We start from the raw sequence: 5,000 nt of genomic DNA, 5'->3' as shown, positions 1-5,000 counted from the left end.
TGCAATATTTTGATTGTTAACATGCAATATATGAATGCATGTCTGGATGATGTGTAATGGGGCAATACCACACCTTAATGTATTCACTGTAAAAGAAAAAGTATGTATCATCTTACTATAAAATAAAGTGGAGAAAACACAAATAAGACTTTTTTCCACACAGGTTTAATCGGCTATTTCCTGATATTCTTCAATGCGTTCTGATATTGACTGGTAATTGTGTTTGATACTTTCTTAGACTATTTCTGCCTCTGGCTGATGTGTATTTTCTTTCCAAACTCCACCAGAGTCTATGATTACACAGCATCCTATCTGTGGAAAGCGGCTGTGCAGGGATAGGGAAGAAAACTATAGGCATCCAAAGGAGCCCGGCTAGCTCAGTTGGTAGAGCATGAGACTCTTAATCTCAGGGTCGTGGGTTTGAGCCCCACGTTGGGCGAAAACAACTAAAATTTTAGTGCTTTTTGACCAAAAAAATAGAAATTGAAAGTCTCTTTACAATATTTGCAATATTTTGATTGTTAACATGCAATATATGAATGCATGTCTGGATGATGTGTAATGGGACAATACCACACCTTAATGTATTCACTGTAAAAGAAAAAGTATGTTTCATCTTACTATAAAATAAAGTGGAGAAAACACAAATAAGACTTTTTTCCACACAGGTTTAATCGGCTATTTCCTGATATTCTTCAATGCGTTCTGATATTGACTGGTAATTGTGTTTGATACTTTCTTAGACTATTTCTGCCTCTGGCTGATGTGTATTTTCTTTCCAAACTCCACCAGAGCCTATGATTACACAGCATCCTATCTGTGGAAAGCGGCTGTGCAGGGATAGGGAAGAAAACTATAGGCATCCAAAGGAGCCCGGCTAGCTCAGTCGGTAGAGCATGAGACTCTTAATCTCAGGGTCGTGGGTTCGAGCCCCACGTTGGGCGAAAACAACTAAAATTGTAGTGCTTTTTGACCAAAAAAATACATCCTATCTGTGGAAAACGGCAGTGCAGGGATAGGGAAGAAAACTATGGGCATCCAAAGGAGCCCGGCTTGCTCAGTCGGTAGCGCATGAGACTCTTAATCTCAGGGTCGTGGGTTCAAGCCCCACGTTGGGCGAAAACAACTAAAATTGTAGTGTTTTTTGACCAAAAAAATAGAAATTGAAAGTCTCTTTACAATATTTGCAATATTTTGATTGTTAACATGCAATATATGAATGCATGTCTGGATGATGTGTAAAGGGGCAATACCACACCTTAATGTATTCACTGTAAAAGAAAAAGTATGTATCATCTTACTATAAAATAAAGTGGAGAAAACACAAATAAGACTTTTTTCCACACAGGTTTAATCGGCTATTTCCTGATATTCTTCAATGCGTTCTGATATTAACTGGTAATTGTGTTTGATACTTTCTTAGACTATTTCTGCCTCTGGCTGATGTGTATTTTCTTTCCAAACTCCACCAGAGCCTATGATTACACAGCATCCTATCTGTGGAAAGCGGCAGTGCAGGGATAGGGAAGGAAACTATAGGCATCCAAAGGAGCCCGGCTAGCTCAGTCGGTAGAGCATGAGACTCTTAATCTCAGGTTCGTGGGTTCGAGCCCCACGTTGGGCCAAAACAACTAAAATTGTAGAGCTTTTTGACCAAAAAAATACATCCTATCTGTGGAAAAGTGCAGGGATAGGGAAGAAAACTATAGGCATCCAAAGGAGCCCGGCTAGCTCAGTCGGTAGAGCATGAGACTCTTAATCTCACGGTCGTGGGTTCGAGCCCCACGTTGGGCGAAAACAACTAAAATTGTAGTGCTGTTTGACCAAAAAAATACATCCTATCTGTGGAAAACGGCAGTGCAGGGATAGGGAAGAAAACTATGGGCATCCAAAGGAGCCCGGCTTGCTCAGTCGGTAGCGCATGAGACTCTTAATCTCAGGGTCGTGGGTTCAAGCCCCACGTTGGGCGAAAACAACTAAATTTGTAGTGCTTTTTGACCAAAAAAATACATCCTATCTGTGGAAAACGGCAGTGCAGGGATAGGGAAGAAAACTATGGGTATCCAAAGGAGCCCGGCTTGCTCAGTCGGTAGCGCATGAGACTCTTAATCTCAGGGTCGTGGGTTCGAGCCCCACGTTGGGCGAAAGCAACTAAAATTTTAGTGCTTTTTGACCAAAAAAATAGAAATTGAAAGTCTCTTTACAATATTTGCAATATTTTGATTGTTAACATGCAATATATGAATGCATGTCTGGATGATGTGTAAAGGGGCAATACCACACCTTAATGTATTCACTGTAAAAGAAAAAGTATGTATCATCTTACTATAAAATAAAGTGGAGAAAACACAAATAAGACTTTTTTCCACACAGGTTTAATCGGCTATTTCCTGATATTCTTCAATGCGTTCTGATATTGACTGGTAATTGTGTTTGATACTTTCTTAGACTATTTCTGCCTCTGGCTGATGTGTATTTTCTTTCCAAACTCCACCAGAGCCTATGATTACACAGCATCCTATCTGTGGAAAACGGCAGTGCAGGGATAGGGAAGAAAACTATAGGCATCCAAAGGAGCCCGGCTAGCTCAGTCGGTAGAGAATGAGACTCTTAATCTCAGGGTCGTGGGTTCGAGTCCCACGTTGGGCGAAAACAACTAAAATTTTAGTGCTTTTTGACCAAAAAAATAGAAATTGAAAGTCTCTTTACAATATTTGCAATATTTTGATTGTTAACATGCAATATATGAATGCATGTCTGGATGATGTGTAATGGGGCAATACCACACCTTAATGTATTCACTGTAAAAGAAAAAGTATGTATCATCTTACTATAAAATAAAGTGGAGAAAACACAAAGACTTTTTTCCACACAGGTTTAATCGGCTATTTCCTGATATTCTTCAATGCGTTCTGATATTGACTGGTAATTGTGTTTGATACTTTCTTAGAATATTTCTGCCTCTGGCTGATGTGTATTTTCTTTCCAAACTCCACCAGAGCCTATGATTACACAGCATCCTATCTGTGGAAAGCGGCTGTGCAGGGATAGGGAAGAAAACTATAGGCATCCAAAGGAGCCCGGCTAGCTCAGTCGGTAGAGCATGAGACTCTTAATCTCAGGGTCGTGGGTTCGAGCCCCACGTTGGGCGAAAACAACTAAAATTGTAGTGCTTTTTGACCAAAAAAATACATCCTATCTGTGGAAAACGGCAGTGCAGGGATAGGGAAGAAAACTATGGGCATCCAAAGGAGCCCGGCTTGCTCAGTCGGTAGCGCATGAGACTCATAATCTCAGGGTCGTGGGTTCAAGCCCCACGTTGGGCGAAAACAACTAAAATTGTAGTGTTTTTTGACCAAAAAAATACATCCTATCTGTGGAAAACGGCAGTGCAGGGATAGGGAAGAAAACTATGGGCATCCAAAGGAGCCCGGCTTGCTCAGTCGGTAGCGCATGAGACTCTTAATCTCAGGGTCGTGGGTTCGAGCCCCACGTTGGGCGAAAACAACTAAAATTTTAGTGCTTTTTGACCAAAAAAATAGAAATTGAAAGTCTCTTTACAATATTTGCAATATTTTGATTGTTAACATGCAATATATGAATGCATGTCTGGATGATGTGTAAAGGGGCATTACCACACCTTAATGTATTCACTGTAAAAGAAAAAGTATGTATCATCTTACTATAAAATAAAGTGGAGAAAACACAAATAAGACTTTTTTCCACACAGGTTTAATCGGCTATTTCCTGATATTCTTCAATGCGTTCTGATATTGACTGGTAATTGTGTTTGATACTTTCTTAGACTATTTCTGCCTCTGGCTGATGTGTATTTTCTTTCCAAACTCCACCAGAGCCTATGATTACACAGCATCCTATCTGTGGAAAACGGCAGTGCAGGGATAGGGAAGAAAACTATAGGCATCCAAAGGAGCCCGGCTAGCTCAGTCGGTAGAGAATGCGACTCTTAATCTCAGGGTCGTGGGTTCGAGTCCCACGTTGGGCGAAAACAACTAAAATTTTAGTGCTTTTTGACCAAAAAAATAGAAATTGAAAGTCTCTTTACAATATTTGCAATATTTTGATTGTTAACATGCAATATATGAATGCATGTCTGGATGATGTGTAATGGGGCAATACCACACCTTAATGTATTCACTGTAAAAGAAAAAGTATGTATCATCTTACTATAAAATAAAGTGGAGAAAACACAAATAAGACTTTTTTCCACACAGGTTTAATCGGCTATTTCCTGATATTCTTCAATGCGTTCTGATATTGACTGGTAATTGTGTTTGATACTTTCTTAGACTATTTCTGCCTCTGGCTGATGTGTATTTTCTTTCCAAACTCCACCAGAGCCTATGATTACACAGCATCCTATCTGTGGAAAGCGGCTGTGCAGGGATAGGGAAGAAAACTATAGGCATCCAAAGGAGCCCGGCTAGCTCAGTCGGTAGAGCATGAGACTCTTAATCTCAGGGTCGTGGGTTCGAGCCCCATGTTGGGCGAAAACAACTAAAATTGTAGTGCTTTTTGACCAAAAAAATACATCCTATCTGTGGAAAACGGCAGTGCAGGGATAGGGAAGAAAACTATGGGCATCCAAAGGAGCCCGGCTTGCTCAGTCGGTAGCGCATGAGACTCTTAATCTCAGGGTCGTGGGTTCAAGACCCACGTTGGGCGAAAACAACTAAAATCTTAGTGCTTTTTGACCAAAAAAATAGAAATTGAAAGTCTCTTTACAACATTTGCAATATTTTGATTGTTAACATGCAATATATGAATGCATGTCTGGATGATGTGTAAAGGGGCAATAGGACACCTTAATGTATTCACTGTAAAAGAAAAAGTATGTATCATCTTACTATAAAATAAAGTGGAGAAAACACAAATAAGACTTTTTTCCACACAGGTTTAATCGGCTATTTCCTGATATTCTTCAATGCGTTCTGATATTGACTGGTAATTGTGTTTGATACTTTCTTAGACTATTTCTG

At 39.9% G+C, this 5,000-nt stretch overlaps 3 non-coding genes across 3 annotated transcripts; all 3 read left to right on the top strand.

Annotated features, from left to right (window-relative positions):
* The first annotated feature begins 871 nt into the window (after window positions 1-871).
* TRNAK-CUU (transfer RNA lysine (anticodon CUU)) lies at window positions 872-944 on the top strand. The gene has a single exon. It is a non-coding gene; the product is annotated as a tRNA-Lys (tRNA).
* Window positions 945-3,078: 2,134 nt separating this feature from the next.
* On the top strand, window positions 3,079-3,151 carry TRNAK-CUU (transfer RNA lysine (anticodon CUU)). The gene has a single exon. It is a non-coding gene; the product is annotated as a tRNA-Lys (tRNA).
* Window positions 3,152-3,253: 102 nt separating this feature from the next.
* TRNAM-CAU (transfer RNA methionine (anticodon CAU)) lies at window positions 3,254-3,326 on the top strand. Its single transcript has one exon. It is a non-coding gene; the product is annotated as a tRNA-Met (tRNA).
* The last annotated feature ends 1,674 nt before the right edge of the window (window positions 3,327-5,000 follow it).

The sequence above is a fragment of the Ambystoma mexicanum genome, chromosome 4q, assembly GCF_040938575.1.
Source record: "Ambystoma mexicanum isolate Mex_15411 chromosome 4q, UKY_AmexF1_1, whole genome shotgun sequence".
In the NCBI taxonomy this organism is placed as follows: Eukaryota; Metazoa; Chordata; class Amphibia; order Caudata; family Ambystomatidae; genus Ambystoma; species Ambystoma mexicanum.
This window is presented reverse-complemented; position numbering and strand designations above follow the sequence as displayed.